Source organism: Monodelphis domestica, chromosome 3 (genome assembly GCF_027887165.1).
Source record: "Monodelphis domestica isolate mMonDom1 chromosome 3, mMonDom1.pri, whole genome shotgun sequence".
Classification (NCBI taxonomy): domain Eukaryota; kingdom Metazoa; phylum Chordata; class Mammalia; order Didelphimorphia; family Didelphidae; genus Monodelphis; species Monodelphis domestica.
Genome location: NC_077229.1, coordinates 237,723,298 through 237,748,138, shown reverse-complemented (window position 1 = coordinate 237,748,138; position 24,841 = coordinate 237,723,298).

Here is a 24,841-nt window from a genome sequence, read left to right as displayed (position 1 = left end):
CTCCTTCTGTTCCTTCAGTGATAGCATATATATTTTTTCAATATGATTTGTCCTGGATCATTGCCTTGTTGATAATAGTTGTCATTCATAGTTGAGCATTATATATTATTGTTGTTACTATGTATAAAATTCTCCTGACTCTACTCACTTCATGTTACACTTCATAAAAGTTTTCTGGGTTTCTGTGGTCATCTTGTTTGCCATTTCTTATGGCAAAATGGTATTCCATTATAATCATATACTGCAACTTGTTCAGCCACTCCTAAATTGCTGGACAGTCCTTCAGTTTCCAATTCTCTGTCACCACAAAAAGAGCTGCTATCCATATTTTTGTACAGGTAGATTATTTCCTCTATCTTTGATCTCTTTGGGAAATAGACCTAGTAGTGGTTCTATAACACTGACTTTCTATGCCACTCTTATAAAAGAAAAAAATAGGATTCACATGAAAGTTATCTAGTTTACTTTCTAGCAAAGGAGGTAGTAGTAATTCAAATAAAAGGAAAAAGCTGGCTTTTCCAGATTACAAAACAGTCTAAACATGAAAACCATGAAAAGGGTGTTAATGTTTACAAACTGTCATAACTGTAACAATTGGAAAAGCCGAGAATCTACACTTACTGCTTAAGTAGTTGGAGAATCGTTGGGTTGCACTAAGAAAAAAAATGTAGTCAGAAACCTTCAAGATAGAAGGTATAAATAGGAGATTGAGGACAAAATTGAGTTACTATTGTTAATTGTTTTTCAGACTCTTTTTGCCATAAACTTATTCTGCCTTACCTTATAAATTTGTGAAGGTTAGGAATTGTACCTTTCATTTTCTTTATATCAGCCTTAGTCTGCTGTGCACATGGAAGATATACAATATTTATTTACTTTAAGCATTCAAAGATTTGTGACTTTACCAGTGTGGACACTCTTTCTGTTGATTCAGAATGCAGTCTCCTGAAACTTGGTAGATTAAAGTTTATAGGAATGAAAAATTCAGCACCACAACATCATCCTCTGTGGAACATCTATTGATGGCAAACCTTTTAGAGACAGACTACTGCCCTTTCCCCTCCCCTCCCCCAGGCCGAGTGCCATTCCCAGGCCCTCCCTTGTCTTCCCAGATACCCCTTTTCCCCAGACATGGGAGGGAGGAGGCACCTCCATTGGGCTGCTGGGCAAAGGGGTAGGTGAAATGAGGAATGTCCTCAGGTGCATGGAGAGGAAGAGGGGAATAGCACCACCCCTGTCTCTCTGGCTTTCAAGTAAGGAACTTGGGTAGGCAACTACAAACATGCCCACAGAGAGAGCTCTCGGTGCCCTTTTTTGCATACATGCCATAGGTTCACCATCACAGATCTTATGCTCTCTGAAAAGCCTGAGAACTCCCTCCTACCACCTTTTCCTCATCTCACATCACTCAAATGCCTTAATCAACAATATCTTCCTTTACTGGGCAAAGTACTTTTACTTTCCTTTCACTTGAAAAAGTTACCCTTCTCTTTGCCAAGGCAAACATCTCTGTATATGAATAACTGATCCCATTCCATCCCACTCTTCTCCAACAATTTGCCACCTTTATCATCTCTATCTCACTAATCTTCAGTCTCTCTCTACCTAAACTGGCTTCTTCTCTTTTACCTGTAATTATCTATTTCATTGGTCTTACTGTCTTTGTGTTCCTCATACTACAAAAAATACCCCCCCAAAAAAAGAAAGAAAAGAAAACCTCACTTGAGCAACAGCTATATGACTATCTCTCATTCTAAATCTTTCCTTTTCCCATAGATAAATTCCTTGAGTAGGTCTCCACATTTGGTTCCTTTACTTCATTTTATTTTTATTCTTCATCTTCTATGTCTCTGCAGTCTGGCTTCTACCCTCATCATTCAATTAAATAGCCCTTCCTAAAGTAAAAAAGGTTTGCTTCATTATCAAATCTAATTGTCTCTTCTGAATCCTCATGCTTCTTGAGCTTTCTTTAGCCTTTGATACCACTGATCACTTTCTTCCTTTAAATAGTCTTCTCTGGATTTTTATGACATTGCTCTCTCTTTTTTCTCCTCCTACCTTCCTGATCACTCCTTCTCTGCTCTCATAACTAGATTCTTATCCATGCTGTACATATTGACAGTGGATGTTCCCTCAAGGCTCTGCCCATCTCTTCTCCTTCTCTGTTATTTCACTTCATGATCTCATCAGCTCCCATGGCTCAATTATCATCTCTATGTTAATGATTTTCATATCTACTTATCCAGCCCTAATATGTGTCCTGACTCCTAGTCCCATAACTCCACTGTCTATTAGAAAATGTTTCAAATTGGATGTCCTGTGATCATCATAAGCTCAACATATATAAAATTGAATTCATCTTTCCCCCAAATTTCACTTCCCTTCCAAATTCCCCTGTTGATGTTGAGGACACAACCTTCTGAGTCAATCAGGCCTAAAACCTTGAATCCTTACTCTTTCACTCCCTATATCCCATCTATAGCCAAGTGCTTTCAATTTACTTTTGTAACTGTTGTTCCTTTAACACTGACATCACCTTGGTCCATGCCCTTGTCACTTCTCACCTGGATTACTGTAGTTGCTGAATTGTTATTCTCCTTAGCTCAAGTGCTTTTTCACAAAGTTCACTCAGTGGCTTATGTTATCTTCCTAAAATGCAGGTCTAACCATGTTAGCCCCTCTACACACACACACACACACACACACACACACACACATACACACACAGAGAGAGAGAGAGAGAGAGAGAGAGAGAGAGAGAGAGAGAGAGAGAGAGAAAGAGAGAGAGAGAAAATAAACTCCAGCACCTTACTCCCTTCCATGTATAGTCTATGATCCAGTTTCACTGGCCTTGCCAGTCTTTGCACACAACACATCTCTTTATTCTATGCATTTTAATTGACGCTCCCTCATACCTGGAATTCTCTCTCCTTGTTCACTTTCCAGAATCCCCCTTCTTCTGCGAGACTTTCCCCTGTTGATGAGTTCAACTTCATTCTGTCTTTATACAAAACTATTTGTATTATGTTTCCCATATTAAATAGTGACTCCCTGGGGACTGTTTTTACCTTTCTGCATATCCTCAGCAGATCATACAACATGGCACATGTTACTCACAAAATAAATGCATATTGATTTCATTTGATTTTTACCAACTTAGACTTAAAGTTATAATCATGTATTCTATCTCAATCCCAAACTGAAGTGTTTTTTTTTAATTGCCAAGGCCTTCTGAAATAGTCTTCATGGTGACATAGTCATTATGTCTTCAAGGCTGAAGTTATGATTAAGCATCAGAATGGATTTTAGTAGAAGCTTCATATTTCATAATTAAAACTAAAAGACAGTAAAACTATGGTTGCTGCTTCCTTATATTTCACATTAGAGAACGTAGGCTAAGCGCAATTTTCCAGAGGAAAATAAATGGGTTTTTGGTTACAACAATCTATGAGTATATTTTATAATTTTATTTTATTCATATATTTTGTTTTCTCGTCACTAGTAAGAAATAGCTAACAAAAATGAATCTTACCTAATTTAATATAAGCCAAAAATTAACATAAAGTGCATTCTCTTGGCCACATTTATCCTATTTGTAAAACTGAATTAGAATATTAACTGTTCTAGCTCTAAGAGACTGGAGCCATGCCTCTTAGTAGTTGTTAAAAGGCTTAGAGTCTGGTCTCAGTTTTGTTAAATACTTATTACGTGTCCTTGAACAAGTATCTTAAACTAGAATCCTAATACTTTAAAACTAAGATCCCTCTGAGATCATCCAATCATTGTATTGATGAGAAAACTAAATTCCATTTGAATTGTGATTTGTCAAAAGTCACATAATTGAGTAATGTCAGAATGAGAAGCAGAAGTCAACTCTCCCATTTTGTTGCTCTTTCCAGATTACATATCTATGAAAAAAATAGAAATAATACTACTTGTTTTGCCTCCTTTACATATATTTTTTTCAGATTCACAGAATATAGGATTATCAATTAAGAACTAGAAGAAATTATGTGATTCACTAAGACTATTTTAAATTTTTTTACAAATAAGGAAACTGCTACAAGAGAAGTTAAGATTTTTCCCTAGAATGGCATAGCAGGTACCTGTGGCAGAATTTAAACCCTGGGTTTTCCTGATTCTAAGTCCAACATTATATCTACTATGCCACCTCAATGCTTTTTTTTCAAAATTATATGAAGATTTTTCCAGTTCTAACAGTGACAAATATTTCTAACTTAGTTCTAATAGAGACTTACCCCACAGGAAATTTATGACTTCTCCTTACCCTTGATTTCTTGCCTCAAGTTAGAAGAGGAGTCAAAACTTCCTCTGACTAAGAACCTTCCATCTCCTACTTCAAGTATCTCTTAAGAAAATGAAACAATGGGCCAGGATAGGACAGCTGTTCTCTCTACCAGCACGTGGCAAATTCAACTCACTGGTTCCAGTCTAATCGCCCAGGAATGATGCAGAAAATCTTCTGTGCAAAAAGCAATCTTTCCTTTGACCTTTCACCTCCTTCTAAATATATACCTTGAGGGAAAAGGAAGAGGAAAGTTCATGGGGAGTAGGAATTCTTTCTTCTGTGCATGTTCAAATTTCATCACTTTCTGCACCATTTTCTACCTAATTGCCAAGCTTTGGGAAAGAAGAGGAGTAGTCAAACAAGGCCAGTGTCTGACCCTTTGCTTTCCATTTCATGATACCCTTATTTCAAGCCCAATCTCCAGCAGTCATTCAGAAGAGGATTTGCATCTTCCATTCAATGATGACAAGTCTTATACCTGGTCATACAGTCCACATCCTAGTAAGTCTCATCTTCTGAAGGTGATCATCCAAATCTTTTTCTCCACCCTAATCATCTAATTCCTTATTCTCAAATCTTTCAACCCTTCCACCCTAAATTTCCAAACAAACACCACTTTCTTCTGTAACCTCTGGAATTCCTGCTCTATAGGCAACAGAATCCTCTTCATACTAACTCTTTTCCTCTTCCATCCCTTTCATTTTCTACCTATTTCTGAGATCTGAATGGCCTCTGATGACAGACTCCCTGATAATCCTCTATAATACTGTCTAGACTTTGCACATTCCCTTAAAATAACTGGTCAAGGTATAGAAGGTGGAATACTTCTTGCTCCCCATTACCACTTCCAGTTTCTTTCTCTACCTCCATGACATAGTAGCCACTCCTTTCCAGCAATTCATTTCTGCCACTTAATCAAAATCCTAGTCATTGTTGCCTACACATGTACATGTCACTCCTCTTCCTTATTCAAAAAATTCAACACATGGCTCACAATTATTCTCTCCTCCTCAACTCCCACCTGAAGTTACTAGATAAGAAAAGATCAATAAGGTACATGATAGCTTGCTTCAAATATTTTAAGGGATTTAACTTCAGAACAAGAATATAATCTAGAAGTGGAAAGAACCTCAGACAATAACTCTTCCAACTCTATAATTTTCAGATGGGGAAACATAGATCCAGAAATATAAAGTGACTGGTTCATAGTAACATAAATTATAATCTTCAGAAACAGGATCCAAATCTAGTTTCTCCAACTCTCCAATTAATATTCTTCCTATTGTACCTGAAGACAAGACAGAATGTAGAAATAGGAGTGATGAAGAAATGTTTCGAAGTCAGATTTAGACTTGATGAAAAGAAAAACTTTCTGGCAATTAGAATTATCCAAAATTTAAAAGACTTGCCTTGGGAGATTAGGCAATCATAAACATTGGAGGTGTTTCAAAAGAGTTGAGTAATGACACAAAGAGAAGAGATTGTATGTTAAAATGAAATTGAACTGTATGGCCTCTGAAATTTCCTTCTTCACTCATATTCTAGAAATCTGTGACATCACGGATTCAATTTTTTAATATTTAATTGGTTACTATATATAACACGTATGAACAGAAAATTTTATTTTGGAAAATAGAAAGTTAAGGAAAAATGGGATTGGGATATGTGTTCCAGTTTTGTTTAATTTGTTGGCTTCAAAATTTATAACTGTGTCTAAAGGAAAACTTATACACTGGTAGATCTCAGCTCTCTTTTGGTGGTGGTTGTTGTTTTAAGGAATGCCTCCAAATTGGAAATGTAAGTCATATAAAAAACAAAAGATAGGGTTCAAATCAAGAAAACATGTAATGCCCAGTGGATTTACGCGTCGGCTATGGGGGGTGGGGGGGAGGAAAAGAAAATGATCTATGTCTTTAATGAATAATGCTTGGAAATGATCAAATAAAATATAATTTAAAAAAAAGATATAAAATTTAAAGTAAGTTAAGTTATACTTTGTAGTCTCCGACACAGGAGCAATGTTTGGAAATTATTTAGTGGCAAATTTAGTCTTGATGTATGGAAATATTTCACAATAATTACTGGAACTCTATCCAGAAGTAAGTGGGCTGTTACAGTTGATAATGGGTTCCCTCTTCATTTAATGCATTCAAGCAAAGATATTAATGACCACATGTTAGGTATTTCAAAAGTTAAATTATTTTAAAAGGTATAGAATTTAGGTTGAAATAGATAAAAAATGTCAACAAAATATAAACATAAAAATTCCATAATTCTCATTATCTCATGTCAAATAATATAGGTGTTTCTGACTCAGGCATAGGTTGGATTAGATTATGTTTGACATATATTCTCCTAAAAATGACCATAATGGTTAAAGAATTCTCAAATAAGCCTTATAATAAAGGAACTAGAGATACTTGACCTTTGAAGTTTAAGATCTCCAGATTTCTAATTCTTTGATTCTTCCACTCCTCCCCTATAACTAATTCCTGCTGCTACCATGTCAAACTCATCTCCCATTCATGCATTGTTGCCATCTATTTTACATATTAAGGAGCTTTTTGTTTGTTTTATTTTTGATGTGTGTGAAACTAAGAATAGTTGAATTGTTACTGACCCTGGAGACTTCCAGCAAAAAACCAATACTTATGCATTCAGAATGAGTATTTGAGTAGGGGGCAAAGAGTATTCTTCTCTTCTCAAAATCTTATTTGATCTTGCTGCAAGCAGAGAGAAAAATGGAATTCATTGAGTACTTTTAACTTCTAAGGATTGCTACATTTATTGAACTTAATCCTCTTTCAAAACCTTTCTAATCAGGTTTGTTCCTTGCATACAAGAAAATCTCACCAAGAAAGATGACATGCTATTTTTGTTTCATTTGTTCAGACATTAAAGCACCATAGAAATGTGCCATTATTATTACCTTTGTTATTAAAGTGATTAACTGATTCTGCATATAGAGCTTAACATTTAAGCTGCCTTGGAATTTAGATTTAAATTACATGATTTTATATATAGCAGGTATAATTCATTTTTTGTGGAAAAAATATTTATGATACAGATGGAGAAGGATGGAACATAGGAAAGTGACATATGCTCTGTGGATTTTCCTTAAGTGTCTGTGCAACTAAACAAACACTTAATTTACAATTACAATGAAGCACTCATGTCACTTTCTAAGGGACCAGAAAGAATGTTATGGGTAGGGAATTTAAAATGCCAAAATAATATAATCCAGATTCTTCCTAAAACAAGTTTATATATTTCTGTGGATGCATTTTTCATTTGAACTAGAAGAGTTGCATTTTTTTCTAGTCATCATATTATTCTCACAAGGAAAAGAATTTGGAAAACATGGAAATATTGGACATAAGAGTTTAAACATTCATACAAGATGCACAGATAATTGCCTCAAATCTCTGCTACTAAGGTAAAATAGAATTCAACTAGGTATGCTAGACAAATTAACTAATTGATTTTGTCTTTCCTAAAGAAATGTCAAAAACATGTTATTTTAAAGCAATATATGTGTAAAAACGTCTATGTGTATATAGGTGTGTATGCACATGTATCACTTTGCAAATTTAAAGGGCTAGATTACTATGAAAAGTCTTATGGCTTCCTATATTTGTATGTTCTGTCTGTACATGCACATACACCCACATATATGTATGTATATATGTATATGTGTATATGTGAGAGGATCAAATAAGAAAAAATGTGTCTGTATATAAACAGAGAGTAATATAATTTTCCATTTATCAATCAATAAGCATTTATTAAGCATCTGTGTAACTTAAAATCCAATAAGAGAGAAATTAGGCAAATATTTATCTACATATCTATCTTTATTGATATCCACATGGACAGAGATATAGACATAGATATAGATGTGGATATGTGTTTGTAGTTGCCTATTATCTCCATTTGATTACAAGTTTTCTGAGGGAAGAGATGGTCTACTGAGGGAGACAACAGGCAAACACACATACACAAAGGAAGGTCAATAGTTGGTGCAGAGAAGAAAGACTTTCAAAAATGGAAGGTAGCTAGAAAAAAATGTGTAGAGCTGAGATATGAAGTGTTTTGTCCATTGAATAGTCAGGAAACCTAGTTTCACTGGATTAAAAAAGAGTATATATTAGGAAGTAAAGTGTAAGGAACAGTAGGAGGGGACTAGGTTAGGAAGGGCTTTGAATGGACAACAGAGCCTTTTGTGTTTATTCTTACTCTTAGAACTGAGAAAAATATCATTTATTGAGTAGGGAAAATACATGATTGAATCCATTGCTTCATTTTCTGTTCTCTAGGACCAAGCATAATTTCTCCTAGCTGTCAACCTTAATAATGAAGATGATGATGATGTTAAGGATAAAGAGTACAGTGACATCCAATTATTATGCACCATACAGTCCAGGATGGGAAGTAATTTTCAGTAAAACCAGAAGTAGATATTGAGACCATAAGTACCCAAACACACAAACATTATCTCATTTGATTTTCACAACAGTCCTGTGAAGTAGATAATATTATTATTCCAATTTCCCAGGTGTTGAAACTAAGTCCTAGTCAGTTTCCCAATGTCACACAGCTCAGAAGTATCTAAGCCAGAACGTAGGCATTCCAAACTCCATGAACAGTGTCCTATCACTATGCCATTTAGCTGTTGCAATAATTTAAATTTAAAAAAGAGGTTTTGAGCTAACATGATAGCTAAGGAAGTAGAAAGAAGGGGAAAAAATGTGGATACTTCAATCTTTTCTTTTTTGTTGCTTTTCTAAGAGTTCATTTTGTGCTTGCCATCCTGTTTCATTATTCTTTGAGTCTTTACGTGTTTTCATTTTTGTATCACTGTCCTCTTTTGAGATCATGGTTTGGTCAAGTCTCATGTTGAGGTTTTTCTCTGTCATTTGCTCATTTGAAAGTTACTTTTTCCTTTGATTTTGTATGTATGTAGAAGCTTATCTTCATTCCTGGGCTGGAGGGAAGAGTGTCCCACACTTGAACCATGCCTTGGATTGACTCAGCTTTTTCAGTCCCAGACTGAGCATTCTGCAAAGGAGGCCTGCAGTGTGTAAGTTTGCAGCTGTTCAGTACAGCTCGGTTGAGTTTGGTTCTGCCCAACACCACAGAAGCTGTATTTTGTCGTAGTGAGTTCTTCCCACTGCTGCCTGCACTGGGTCACACCTGGCCTCTAGACTATGTGGAGCAGCTTTGCTCCCTTTGCTGCCTATTCTATAGCACATTGTTTTCCACTCTTTCCCTGCTGAGGCTGAACGAAACTGCTTGTGCTATCTGAAGTCAAAGTTCTGCTGAGACTTGTTTAGCACTCTACTCTCTCTTTATATTAGAGTGAAATGAGTCCTCTGTGTTGTCTCTTGACATTGTTCAAGACCAAAGCATTGTTTCATCCCCTTTTCTGTTAGTTTTGATGCTCCTGCACTCATTTTGAAGCATTTTTTTCTTCTGTGGGCATTTGAAGAGTTTTTGTCGGAATTCAAGTATTTCTTATTCCATCATCCTGGCAACTGAAAGTCAAATATCTAAACAAACTTTTCATAATATTTAATATAGTATGCTCTCATAGGTGAAGAAACAAAACTGCTACTAGTGGTCAGTGTATTAAACACAGGAGTATATTTGACCAGGAATATCAAAACTTAATTTTAGTACATTCATGATTTTTAAATAAAAAATACTGTATAGTTGGATCCAAAATACCATATTTTACCAAAAATAGGTACTACTTTAAAATGAACTACTTCCAACAGTTAAAATTTACTTATTTAAAACACTTCATGGAGAAACACACAAATGTCACAGTTGCTAGTGTCAGGCCTAAAGTGAGAAAGATGAGTCTTCCTGAGTTCAAAGCTGACTTTACTAGTTGTGTGTCCCTGGAAAAGTTACTGAACCCTGTTTGCCTCAACTCTCATCTGTAAAATGAACTGAAGAAGGAAATGGCAAACCATTCTACTATCTTTGCCAAGGAAACTTCAAATGGGATCAGGAAAAGACAGACATGACTGATACAACTAAACAACAATAGCAATATGCCATCTAGTCACAGTGTCTTGCAATTTCATTTTTGCATAATCTTTGACTTCTTGTCCTATGCCCCAAAATCTAGCTAGTGTCCAGGCTTTACTGATATTATTTCCATCTCTTGAATCAGTCTACTCACCCATTTAGTTCAAGTTCTGATTGCCACATTTCGATTTCTTCAATAATTTTTTGTGATATGTTTATTGGGTTTGACAGTTTTTGTTTCTCCTTTTCCTTTTTAAAAACATTTTTGTTCATAAGAGATTATTCTCTGAGGAGATTGTGAGAGATAGAAGGGATAATCTAAGTGATGTAAAAACAAAAGATAACAAAATATATCATTTAAAAAGAGAAATTGTCTTAACAATCCACACAAGTGGGAAAGGATGAAAAAATTATGACTTTCTCAACTATATATTTTGAATAGTAGAACACTGAGTTACACCATCAATGTTGTTTTTTAGAGAACTGCAAATGGGTAACAAGCTGATCTCAAAATCAAATAATATGGGATTATATTCAATCATACTTGGCAAAATGTTTCGAAACCCCATGCTTCTCCCTCACAAAAACAAACAAATATTATTTTAAGACTATTGTTCACTTGTTGGGGCTTTGGGCTTATAAATCATGCACAATTACAATTTCTAAGGACTCAATTTTCAAATAGCAAAAAAGACAACAGAATGATATATTTTAGGAATTAGCATGCTATAACATATCACCAGGGGTTATTTCTTTTTTGTTTGTTTGCTTGTTTATCTCCTTTATGGTTTAATGGGAGGTTTGGTAATAGCAAGAAACATAGATAAACAGCCATAATACAATAGCATACTAAATACAAAAAAGAGGTCCAAGAAGTGTGCTATGAGAAATCTGATGGAGAAGTCACTCTAATGATATTAGACCTTAATGGCTCCCTAGTGGCTAATTTTAATTTTAATTTTATTTATTTATTTTAAACATTTTTTTTAATTTGGTCAATTTCAAACATTATTCCTTGGTTCCAAACCTCATTTTCTATTCCTCCCTCCCCTTACCCCACCCCTCCCATAGCCAACACACAATTACACTGGGTATTACACATGTCCTTTATCAGAACCCATTTCCATGTTGTTGATGTTTGCACTAGGATGTTCATTTAGAGTCTCCATCCCCAATCATATCCCCTGGACCCATGTAGTCAAGCAATTGTTTTTGTTCTGTGTTTCTACACCCACAGTTTTCCCTCTGAATGTGGATAGTGCTCTTCTCACAAATCACTCTGAGTTGTTCAGGATCACTGCATTGACCCTAATGGAGAAGTCCATTACCTTCGATTGTACCACAGTGTATCAGTCTCTGTGTACAATGTTTTCCTGGTTCTGCTCCTCTCATTCTGCATCAATTCATGGAGTTTGTTCCAGTCCCCATGGAATTCCTTCAGTTTATTATTCCTTTGAGCACAATAGTATTCCATCACCAACATATACCACAGCTTCTTCAGCCATTCCCCAACCAAAGGGGATCCCTTCATTTTCCAATTTTTTGTCACCACAAAGAGCACTCTATAAATATTCTTGTACAAGACAAACCCAGCAGTGCTCTGGCTGGGTCAAAAGGCAGACAGTCTTTTATCGCCCTTTGGGCATAGTTCCAAATTGCCCTCTAGAATGGTTGGATCAATTCACAACTCCACCAGCAATGAATTAATGTCCTGACTTTGTCACATCCCCTCCAGCATTCATTACTTTCCTTTGTTGTCATGTTAGCCAATCTGCTAGGTGTGAGGTGATACCTCAGAGTTGTTTTGATTTGCATCTCTCTGATTATAAGAGATTTAGAACACTTTTTCTTGTGTTTATTAATGGTTTTGATTTCTTTAACTGAAAATTGCCTATTCATGTCCCTTGCCCATTTATACCAGTGGTTATTTCTGAGAAAAAAAGTGTATTAAAATATAGTATCTAAAAAATGGAGGCTTGGAAAAGGAAGTGGATTGGTCAGTTTCATAGTGTTAGGGATAATAAACAAATAGAACGAGTATTGCCTAAATCTCCACACAATATTAACAGACCTAAAAGGACTCCAGCAAGTTGGATACATTATTTATGGGTAAATTTTTATATGTACAGGAATCACACAAGATGTAAGGGAGAAAGGTTGTGTGTTATAGAAAGTATATTTAATGCAAACTCAGGGAACCTAGGCTTAAATAGTGGATCTGACACCTTTGTCATTTTATAAAATTATAAAATTTTCCTAGGCCTCAAATTTTTTAATATGTTGAATGAACAAATTGGGCTAGATGACCTTTGAGGTTCTTTTTTAGCTCTTCTTCTCTGATGTTTCTTTGATCCCATATTAGGAGTTATAATCTATGATTATCTGTAATGCATGGATGGATTGAAATTTGAACTTATAGTTTGATATTTGCCTATGCCCTCCTCTGCCCTTTTCCCCCTTGATCTAGTCAGAAATGACTAATGAAGTGACATGGGAGGTTGGTCAGGGAAATTTTTTTAAATAATTTTTATTTGATCATTTCCAAGCATTATTCATTAGAGACAAACATATTTTTCTTTTCCTCCCACCCCCCCATAGCCGATGGGTGATTCCACTGGGTTTCACATGTGTTCTTGATTCGAACCCATTTCCATGTTGTTGGTATTTGCACTAGAGTGTTCATTTAGAGTCTCTCCTCAGTCATTTCCCCTCAGCCCCTGTAGTCAAGCAGTTGCTTTTCCTAGGTGTTTCTACTCCCACAGTTTATCCTCTGCTTATGGATAGTGATTTTTAGATCCCTGCAAGTTGTTCTGGGACATTGCATTGACCCTAATGGAGAAGTCCATTACCTTTGATTGTACCACAGTGTATCAGTCTCTGTGTACAATGTTTTCCTGGTTCTGCTCCTTTTGCTCTGCATCACTTCCTGGAGGTTGTTCCAGTCTCCGTGGAATTGCTCCACTTTATTATTCCTTTGAGCACAATAGTATTCCATCACCAACATATACCACAATTTGCTCAGCCAATCCCCAACTGATGGACATCCCCTCATTTTCCAATTTTTGGCAACCACAAAGAGCGCAACTATGAATATTCTTGTACAAGTCTTTTTCCTTATTATCTCTTTGGGGTACAAACCCAGCAGTACTATGGCTGGATCAAAGGGCAGGCAGTATTTTATCACCCTTTGGGCATAGTTCCAGATTGCCCTCCAGAATGGTTGGATCAATTCACAACTCCACCAGCAATGAATTAGTGTCCTTACTTTTCCTCATCCCCTCCAGCATTCATTACTTTCCATAGCTGTCATGTTAGCCAATCTGCTAGGTGTGAGGTCATACCTCAGAGTTGTTTTGATTTGCATCTCTCTGATTATAAGAGATGTAGAGCCCTTTTTAATGTGCTTATTAATAGTTTTGATTTCTTTGGCTGAGAACTGCCTGTTCATGTCCTTTGCCCATTTATCGATTGGAGAATGGCTCGATTTTTTGTACAATTGATTTAGTTCTTTGTAAATTTGAGTAATTAAACCTTTGTCAGAGGTTTTTATGAAGATTGCTTCCCAATTTGTTGCTTTCCTTCTGATTTTAGTTACATTGGTTTTGTTTGTACAAAACCTTTTTAATTTGATGTAGTCGAAATTATTTATTTTACATTTTGTGACACTTTCTATGTCTTGCTTGGTTTTAAAGTGTTTTCCTTCCCCAAGTTCTGACATGTATACTATTCTGTGTTTGCCTAATTTACTTATAGTTTCCTTCTTTATGTTCAAGTCATTCACCCAGTTTGAATTTATCTTGGTGTAGGGTGTGAGGTGTTGATCCAAACCTAATCTCTTCCACACTGTCTTCCAATTTTCCCAGCAGTTTTTATCGAATAGTGGATTTTTGACCCAAAAGCTGGGATCTTTGGGTTTATCATATATTGTCTTCCTGAGGTCACTTGCTCCAAGTCTATTCCACTGATCCTCCTTTCTGTCTTTTAGCCAGTACCAAATTGTTTGGGTGACTGCTGCTTTGTAATATAGTTTGAGATCTGGGACTGCAAGGCCCCTTCCTTTGTATTATTTTTTTTCATTATTTCCCTGGATATCCTTGATCCTTTGTTATTCCAAATGAACTTTGTTATGGTTTTTTCTAAATCAGTAAAGAAGTTTTTTGGAAGTTCCATGGGTATGGCACTAAATAGATAAATAAGTTTGGGTAGGATGGTCATTTTTACTATATTGGCTCGTCCTACCCATGAGCAGTTAATGTTTTTCCAATTGCTCAAGTCTAGTTTTAGTTGTGTGGAGAGTGTTTTGTAGTTGTGTTCATATAGTTCCTGTGTTTGTCTCGGGAGATAGATTCCTGGTATTTTATTTTGTCTAAGGTGATTTTGAATGGGATTTCTCTTTCTAGTTTTTGCTGCTGAGCTGTGTTGGAGATATATAGAAATGCTGATGACTTATGTGGGTTTATTTTGTATCCTGCAACTTTGCTAAAGTTGTTGATTGTTTCAATTAGCTTTTTGGTTGAATCTCTAGGATTCTTTAAGTAGACCATCATGTCATCTGCAAAGAGCGATAACTTGGTCTCCTCCTTGCCTATTTTGATGCCTTCAATTTCTTTTTCTTCTCTAATTGCTACTGCTAGTGTTTCTAGTACAATGTCAAATAGTAGAGGTGATAATGGGCATCCTTGTTTCACTCCTGATTTATTGGGAATGCATCTCGTTTATCCCCATTGCAGATGATATTAGCTGATGGTTTTAGATATATACTGTTTATTATTTTTAGGAACAACCCTCCTATTCTTATGTTTTCTAGTGTTTTTAATAGGAATGGATGTTGTATTTTATCAAAGGCTTTTTCTGCATCTATTGAAATAATCATGTGATTTTTGTTGGTTTGCTTGTTGATATGGCTGATTATGTGGATGGTTTTCCTAATATTGAACCAGCCCTGCATCCCTGGTATAAATCCTACTTGATCATGGTGGATGACCCTTCTGATCACTTGCTGTAGTCTTTTTGCTAGTATCCTATTTAAGATTTTTGCATCTATATTCATTAGGGAGATTGACCTATAATTTTCTTTCTCTGTTTTTGACCAGGTCAGGAAAATTTTAGAAGAAAAGGGAATTAAGATAAACGATGAGTAGTAGGAGGCCAATTTGCTCATCACCAGGGAAAGAGTGCTAAGAATTTAACACATCTTTCAGCAAGTAGAGGGGCAAATATTAGATGCATGATGTGGGGTTTTCCTTAATGGACTTCCCTGACCAGCAGGGTCCCACAAGGGAAGGGGCTCACCTTTGTGATGGGACCCGAGGAGAGGTAGGAACTGAGAACCAGGGTGGAAATGAAAGACACCGACAAATCAGTGGTTGGATAGGGCAGGCAACCCCTATGATTTTCCTTAAGGCAGAAAATGAGGATAATGGAATACAAGGTGGTTGAGGAGATTAAGATAGAGAATGCAGGCCGAGATGGTTACAGCCTCGGGGAAGGAGAAGGTCATGAAGAGAGAGACATAGTCATTGAGGAGCCCAGTGGAGCTCCATGGAAGGAAGAAAGGCCAAGAGGAAGTTCATGGGATTGCCTCTGGATTTATTCATGTCCTGCTTGGGCGGTACTCCCAAGGACGTAGTAACCACATCACAAAGTATAGACAATTAAGATTGGGTGGCAAGGTAGAGGGAACACCTTTGGGCGTGTAGATTGCAAACCGTGCTTTCCCGGGGAATTGACTCCGAGCATGCTAATGAGTTTGTCTTAGCCAAGGGCCACATGGCCAGTTCAAGGTTACATTCACAAGCCTCATTGGTATAACCTTATGCTTGGACACAGTAATCATACAGTCATCTATATTTCATAGATGTGAATATGCTTGGGATGCTACACATGAAGCAACAAGAGGTAAAAAATATGACCGTAGCAAGTGGAGGCTAGAAGTGAGGTGAAATGAGAAAGGAGTAGCAATGAGAGCTGGGGAGAACTTCAAGCAGATAGCTTAGCATGGGCCACTGTGAGTGGCAATGACCTTCTTTCAGATTTGAACCTTAATACATAAATCACATTTCTCTAAACTTCAAAGATTTTGCTGTCTAGTGAAAAGAGTTATGGTTGCTTGAGGAGGAAATGAAACCTTTGGTTTTGGTCTACCTGCAGATCAAAGCAAGTAACTCACTTGTCCTAGGAAGAAATTATGGGATTTCAGAATTTTTTTGTTTTAGTTTTATTTCCCTGTTTTAATATTAACTAATATAATTGAGGCTGTCATAAGAAATTTGGCACATCACACACACACACACACACACACACATACACACAAACCTTTTAGAATAATAAGAATAAAGCTAAAAACAGTCAGTTGGTAATCTGATATGTAGAGAAAAATTCTCTTTTTCCAGGACAACCTTCTAGCACTATAGGAAGCATATAAATTCATAAGAAGTTTGTGATTGGGAGCTCTTGGCACATTCCTTTAACAAAACATTCTAAAAGGTTACCACAACTCATTGAATGGTATTGTATTATGCAGATTTCATTCTTCCTCTCTCCCTCCCTCTCTCTCTCTCCCTCTCTTATTCTCTCTCCCCCTTCTCTATATGTATATATGTATATACATATATAATAATAGTGATAAAAAATAACTAGCATCACTTCATCAAAATAAAAAGTCATTTGGTACTAATACCAATGCAATGATGTAAGGCAATCCTGAGAGACTTATGGGAAAAAATGCTATCTACATAGAGAGAAAGAACCACGGGAGTAGAAATTTAGAAGAAAAATATATGATTCATCACTTGTTTATATGGGCAGAGGATTTGGGGTTTTGGCTTTAAAAAACTACTCTATTACAAAAATGAATAATATGGAAATAGGTATGGAGTGATAATACATGTATAACCCAGTGGAATTACTTGTCAACTCTGGGAGGGGATAGGGGAGAGGGGAGGGAGACAACATGAATCATGCAACCATGGAAAAATACTTTAAAATAAATAAATACATAACTAAAGTCATGTCAGATTCATTCTTTTCCTTGTTGTTTACATATCAACCTGTGGGTCTTTTGAGGTCTAGGCATTCAACCAACTTAAAACTATTATTAGTATCATTCAATCCACATTTCCCCATATAATTGACAAGAATATTCTGAGAACGACTTATTTTCATTTATTCTAATTTATCAAGAGAATTAGGGTACTCTTTTCTTATTCTTTTATTTAATTTATATGTAAACTTTGTATTGATTTTTTTTGCCTTGTCCTTTCATGATCCAAATGATATCTATTTGATATCCAAATGATCTAAAGAGCTTTCTTCTTAGCAGAGAAAAAAAGCAAAATGGAAATTGAACAATTCTGTCTTCACTTTTCTATCACCTGTCTTAGTCAGCTAGGTGGCACAGTGTACTGAATATTGACCCCAAAGTCAGGAAGACTTGAATTTAAATCTGGCCTTAGATACTTATTAGCTATACGATCTTGGGAAATTCTCTTATTTTCTGTTTGCCAGTTTCTCTTCTGCAAAATGGAGATAATAAAAGTACTTACCTTGCAGGGTTGTGTGAAGATCAAATAAGATAATAACTATAAAGTGCTTTCCACAATGCCTGGTACATAGTAAGCACTATATAAATGTGAGTTATGATTATTTTCCCAATCTACCCTTAACAGTACATTCTCCTTTCCCCTCAAAATATAACTTTAAAAAGTATTTCCATGATCTTTGTTATCTACAGATTAGCACTCCTAACACTCTTCTTGCAGAACCATTCAAGGTTTATTGTAATATCATCCAAGCTTTTCATTAGACTTCACACATTTAATGACCTGAAGAATTGTTTACCTCTAATCATTTATTCCTAAACCTAGATTCATGGGAAAAAGTTACTGTAAATATGGAGACATCCAAGATTTCTATCCAGACCATTATCTCAAAGGCACACAACCTCTTCCATACCTACATAAAATGTGACTTCTACCCTAAATTTTCCTGGCACTTTTCCCACATTATCTAGCCCCCATAGTACCCTGTGTCCAGGATGATGTACAATGTAGTCTATGATTCAACAGAGTGAATGCTAATGGAAGCCAATTATTATCAGTCTTCTTGGTGCCTGTTGGAAGAGAATTTCTCTCTCCATTGCTTAGCTTAACTTCACCTGTCAGTGACCTGGAGCTCAAAGACCACTGAGATGTGTAGGTATAGATGGACTCTCAGGGAAAGGAAGTGAGAGAACCGAGTATCCAACAAGACAGGAAACTGATTTCAAAGACACTTCCCCCTCTTCCGTGGCCCAAGCAAATTGAGAAACTATGGTTGGTTCCTGAGATGTGATGTGTGAGAGCTAGTGGGTGGAGAAAAATGCTTATAAGGGGAGACCTAGCAGGAAGTAAGTGTCTTCTGGCTGGAGTGAGGGACCTGAATAAACTCTTGTTGATGATGAGCTTCAATCCATCATGGAAGTCAATAGAGTAGTAAGCTAAGTAATTCTCTACCTCTTTCCAACCTTTCCCTCTCTACTATTACTATTTTGATTTAATAAAGTTATAAAGCTACTAGCAGCCTCATAATTTAATTTTAATTATTACATGCCCCTATCTCAGTCCTCTTTTAGTTCCTGGATGGTGTGATGATCTGTGCAGCCCACACTCCAAGCCAGACCACATCTCCATATGGACTCTTCTGTTGCTCTAAGGAGTCCTAGGCTGATTTTTTTTCCAGTGGCTTTTTGTCTTTTTACCAATAAAAATTTGATCTGGAACATTTTCTAGATCATTGTAAAGTGACAGTGGTAGACAAGGGTCTGTTGCTCTTCTCACTCTGACATCTTGATTCTTCCTCCTCCTTTCCTGTTATTATTGAGGGCACCACTGTTCTTCTAGTCACAGAGACCCATAATCCTTGGACCATCTTTGAATCCTCACCTATACCCATATTGTATATCCAATCATTTTCCAAGTTTTGCCATTTTAACATTCACTACATCTCTCATATGTCCCCATCTCATCTCTCATAGAGGGGATAAATTGCTTTTTATTCTATTTTTTCAGTCTTTTGATTTTTTCCCTAATATTTTAATTTTATAGAATCATTGAATTTGAATTGTTCCATTATATTTTTTATGATCACATGAACCCCGATCCACTCTCTTAACCTAAAGTTAAATTCTGTTGCTAAAATCTGAGAAATTGCATTTGCATTGTGCTACATTTTTAAAACTCTTATCTTCCATTTTAGATCAATTCTGTGTACTGATTCCAAGGAAGAAGAGTGGTAAGGGCTAGGCAATGAGGGTTAAGTGACTCGCCCATGCTTACCCATTGTTTGAGGCCAGATTTGAACCTAAGACTTTCCATCTGTTGGTATTAAAATTCTCTGGAAACTATATATTAATGTAAAATTATTTATTAAACAGTGAAAGCAGATTGGAAAGAGAAAAGGCACACAAACACGTGGCTGGCTGACTAGCTAATCTCAGTTTGATGCTCACTGTCTGTCTCTATTCTCCTCCATCCCTTACTTATAACCCTGGTGACATCACTCTTCCTCAATCTCCCTGGTTGGACAGACTTGACCTTACTCCATGTCAGAGATCAGTCTTCTGGATGCAGGATGAGAGACAAGGGTCTTAGGGGAAGCTGGGAGTCAGGATGTCTCTATCATCCTCCCATAGTATATGTGCTTACCTAATCAAAGGGTGGGACTGAGACTGACATGAATTTTTAAATCTTTCCTTTTTAAAAGGAAAGAGGGGGTCAAATTTATATTAAATTTACATGTATCTCTTGGCCTATCTCTCAATCCACTGAGCCATCTGGCTTCCCCCTAACATTTTAGGATTTCTTCATTTGCTTTTAAACCAAGGAAAACAACACCATCCCATTAAGTTATTTGGACTAACTAGCCAACCAAAAATATATTGAATAATATGGTATGACTAAAGCAGATTATTATAAGCCTCAAATTTTCCTTATTATAGGAATTACATTTTTATATTGATACAATATAAAATCAGCCACATTAGCTTTCTTGAATGTTCTCATATGGAGTTTAGAATCCATTAGGAAACTCATGGCTTTTTTATATATGACTTTTGTCAATACACATTTCCCCTACCACTCTATTTTACCTTTATTATAGTCTGAAAGTATGATTTATTCAAAATACATAAGTAACAAGGTCATAATGTCAAATACTGAAACAGATATGACTTATATATATTTTCTAGTCCAATCCCCCCATTTTACATATTGGGAAATAGAGGATCAGAGAAATGATATGATTTATTCTAAGTCCAAAAAAGGAGTTTATGGAAAACCAGAATTAAAACCAATGTCTACTGTCTTTCTAGCTAATAATAATACTTTTCCTTCCTTTATACAGTAGCATTTGGATTTTGTATGAAAAAACTTTTAAAGGGAAATTAAATTCTAATAAAGAATCACATTATCTGCATGTTTTTTAATGTGACATAGCAATTGTATATAATGGGAATTATTGCCATCTAATTCATAAGACAACCATATATATGTAGTTTAATTTAATCACTTTTAGTTCAAATTATAGTATCTGTAATTTATTTGCTATTAAATTCAAAAGTCAATTATCTGACTGTCAGTGTTAACAATGAAAGGTCAGTCTCAACCAATCATTAAAAAAATACTAGCATGTGTATAAAAAATTAGTTTCTTGTCAGTTATTTTAGTCATATTTACAATCTGATTGTTTATTGAGTTGATAGCATAACCATTAAGATCTTAATCACCCATTTATAGTTTATCATTGGTTCATTATATCAGTGGTTTAGTATACCAGGTTAAAAAAATATACTCTCCAAACTTTCAAGTGATAGAACAGCACTACGCATACAAAGCTTTGGACAAAATAATGTAAAAGATGCTTTCTCATGCACATAGAATTGTCACAAGTAGTTGGTAATGATGTTTCTTTTCTATCTTTTTTCCCATTGTTATTTCTGTAGCTTCTAAGTTTGATATCTTTGTTAGCTCAAAAACCTATGCTTTATTTATTCATGAATTCCTCTAAAATTACCACCAAAATGCCTCAGTATATTTTTCAGGGTTTTAAAACTTGTTTCTAAAGAGCATTAAAGAATTCTGTTCCTAAATGTGTGTGTTCTCATGGTTGGAGCCAGGCCAGAGATATTACTATTCACTTTCCAAAAATATGCAAGATAGAAAATGCCAGTCTGCCAGAGGCTAGGAATACAGAAGCCCTGACCCAATCCCCTTCTGTTGCTGAAATCTGACAAGTTGCATTTGCCTCCTGCTACATTTTAGGATTTCTTCATTTGCTTTCAAACCAAGGAAAACAATACTATCCAAAGTATTTACTTTAACTGACTGGTAAATTTTCCAAAACAAAAGGACTGGATTGAATTGTGAGGGGCTGTTTATATCTACTGCATATTCCCTCCCTGCTTCCTAAAGGCAAAAAAAAAAGGGGGGGGGGATATTATAATCCACACATCCTCAAAGATTTGGTCACTTTAGCTTGCTTTATTTTATACTCCTACATCTTAGGTAGTCACCACTTATAGTTAGATAACCTATATGTCTTGCATGCAACTGCCTCACATCAAAGACCCCCAAAACCAAAAATTAACTTCTGTGTTTTTTTCAAGTAAAATCTGTATGAAATCAAATTGTGGTTGTTGATATTGTTGTCATTAAATTGAACCTGAAAAGAAAATCATCATATGTATTTTTGATAATCCTTAGAATGATCAATCTATGGAAGGTTTTTCATTTTGAAGAAATCTCATTGTTTCACCTTATCTCTCTACAAAGCTATAACACCTGTGTTGTTTTTAACCTCAGTTCCTTTTGGACATATGCAGTGGCAGAGAGAGAAGGAGGGTCTTTGAGGCCATCAGTGTACACCAGTTATTAAGCCAGGTCTGTTGACTAGCCCAAATAATCGCCCCATTTCTTTTATACCCCCCTTGCTTCTCTAGCTTAAAGTTTGACTACAGAACAGTTATACTGTATTGAATATTGAAGGCAGACATCTTTTTCTAACTACAACCAGAATCAACAGGGATCCATTTCTTTTTTCTTTTTTTTTCTTTAAATGCGCCTGAAAGCTGTTGACAGGCACAAGTGGTTATTTTACTGAATATTTTTACTGAAATAATGAAAATGCGCCTGCTTTTGCTCAAGGCAAAAGGAGCTGACTTAAAAAAAAAAAAGATTCTGAGACTATGTTTCAAGCCTTACCAGCCATGATAGTAAAAGTGATTACCATTTTGAAAACAGAAAGCATTGACATATGTTTGTATAAGCAAGTTAAAGCAGTTTTTATGTGGCCAAAGGAAAGTTCTAAGTAGAGTTTCTCAGATTCCTCTACTAAACCATGCATAAGATAATTTCTAAGAATGAGCTTAGCCTTAATAATTTTGAAATTCATAATATATTTTGAGACTTGAGATGCCACTATATCAAAAACTGCCAAATCCATTCCTCCTTTATCTCAATAAAGGAATAGATGCAGCCATGTGAAAAACATTTATTAAGCACTTTGAATATATCAGTGAATAAATAAATTCTTCTGAAGCAGCAAAATATTAAGATATATATTTGATTTTGCATCATTTGATATCTGATAAGATTGGTGGAATCACAGCAGGAGTGTTTCACAGGACTTCCTTCAATTTTGCTTATGGAACTGTAACTTTAGTAATTTTGTATGTAAGGCAGGAAATCTAATCCATTAAATAGTTCCCTGACTCTGGCCTGTTAAAGATGCCTCTTTTGAGTTGAGGTTAAATTTACAGGTTCCTTAACAACTTGAAAGCAATTCATTAGATTGCAGTCAGCTAACATATTTTAAGAATTATATTTCTTTCTGTTTATTCCTTCCATAGTGAATGATATTTCTGCATATTTTAAGAGGGGGGAAGGAGGAGAAAGAGACCTAGATGGTTCAGTGAAGAAAGAGCCAGGCCTGGAGATGGGAGGTCCTGGGTTCAAATTTGATCTCAGACACTACCTAACTGTGGGACACTGGGTAAGTAACTTAACCCCAGTTGCCTATCCCTTTCCCACCCTCCTGCCTCTGAACCAATACACAAAAGTTAAGAGGTTTTTTTTTGTTTCTTAAAGCATCAGGGGGAGGAAAATAGGGTGAGAGATACAGATAGCCACAGAGGGAGAAAGCTGTATCTTGAGAAAATAATGGGAAGTCAGTTTGTTCATTTTATTCTTCTAGTTGTGTCAGACTGGCTTTTATCTTTAAAAAAGACCTTCACAAAGAGAAAACTTTTCCTTTGGCAATGGAAGTGATTTTCTTATGTTGTCCTTTTTCTCCTAGACAGTGCTGAATACAAAAAAGCCAGCATCTCATTGTTGATGTTTACTAGATAAAGAGGTGTTAAATAAATAAAAGTCAGTGTTGTCATATTACTGTCAGAGACAGAAATGCAATTTTTAGATTTATAAAGTACCAATCAGTAAATTTTCTTTCTTTAAAAAAATCTCACTCAATGAGTTAAGAGAAAGACTTTCATTAAAGAAACGTTTTGTGACAATGTAAGATATATTTTAAAATAATTTATATTCTAAATTAAAGTAAACATTTATTATTTGAAAAAATGTACATCTATTTCCTTATTGCTAACCTAACAGTCATTCTTAAATCTTGAGAAAGCAAGGCAAAAAGAATAAATAGATTAAACATGGCTTATTCTATTTTGATAATCTGACTGGAACTCATCTTAAAGCATTCTGGAAAGTGTAGTTTGAGAGTCTATATTTGTTATTTAAATTTTTGTATTATATGGGGGCAATTAAAAAGTAATATTGAATATAACAAAAATAGACATAAACTCTTTCTATCACTATGGTATACTTCTGAAGTTTTCCAATTATGAAATTGTCTCAAATTGTATTTAGCAAAACAAAGCCATATTGCTTCATCTTTCCATAATTTGATATAAGTTAAGTCCCAGGGGCCCTTTCCCAGGGCTAATTTACATACTAATTATACCACAATTTAAGTCACTGCAGCAGCACCATCTATTGGAGACCTGATCATATTTGAAGAAAGAAACATTCATAGTAAGTACTGAAAAATAGTACATTTTGTTCTGTGACATAAGGGATTTTTCTTTCCTGATGTCCATATCAGTAAAAGCTCACTTCAAAATTCCTGTATTTCAGAAGTGTGATTGTAGCACTGCCACTATATGACAGAGTTTGCCTGGAGATGTAATCACTTAAACAAGGATAATGAAGCATTTGAAAGAAATTGGCCTGGGGGAAAAATACCCCTAATGATCACAGCCAATTCATTTATGCCTTATGCCTACTGATGGGTAAGGAAATGTGTTTAATTCAAGAGAATCTAACCCCTTGTCATTTGTATGTGTGTGGATGCAATTCAAATCAAGATGAAGTGCAAGAAAGGCTATAATTCATCAATCTCATCTTTCTAGCTGCAAGGAGAACATGCGATGGATAAATTACTTCCAGTGTTTCC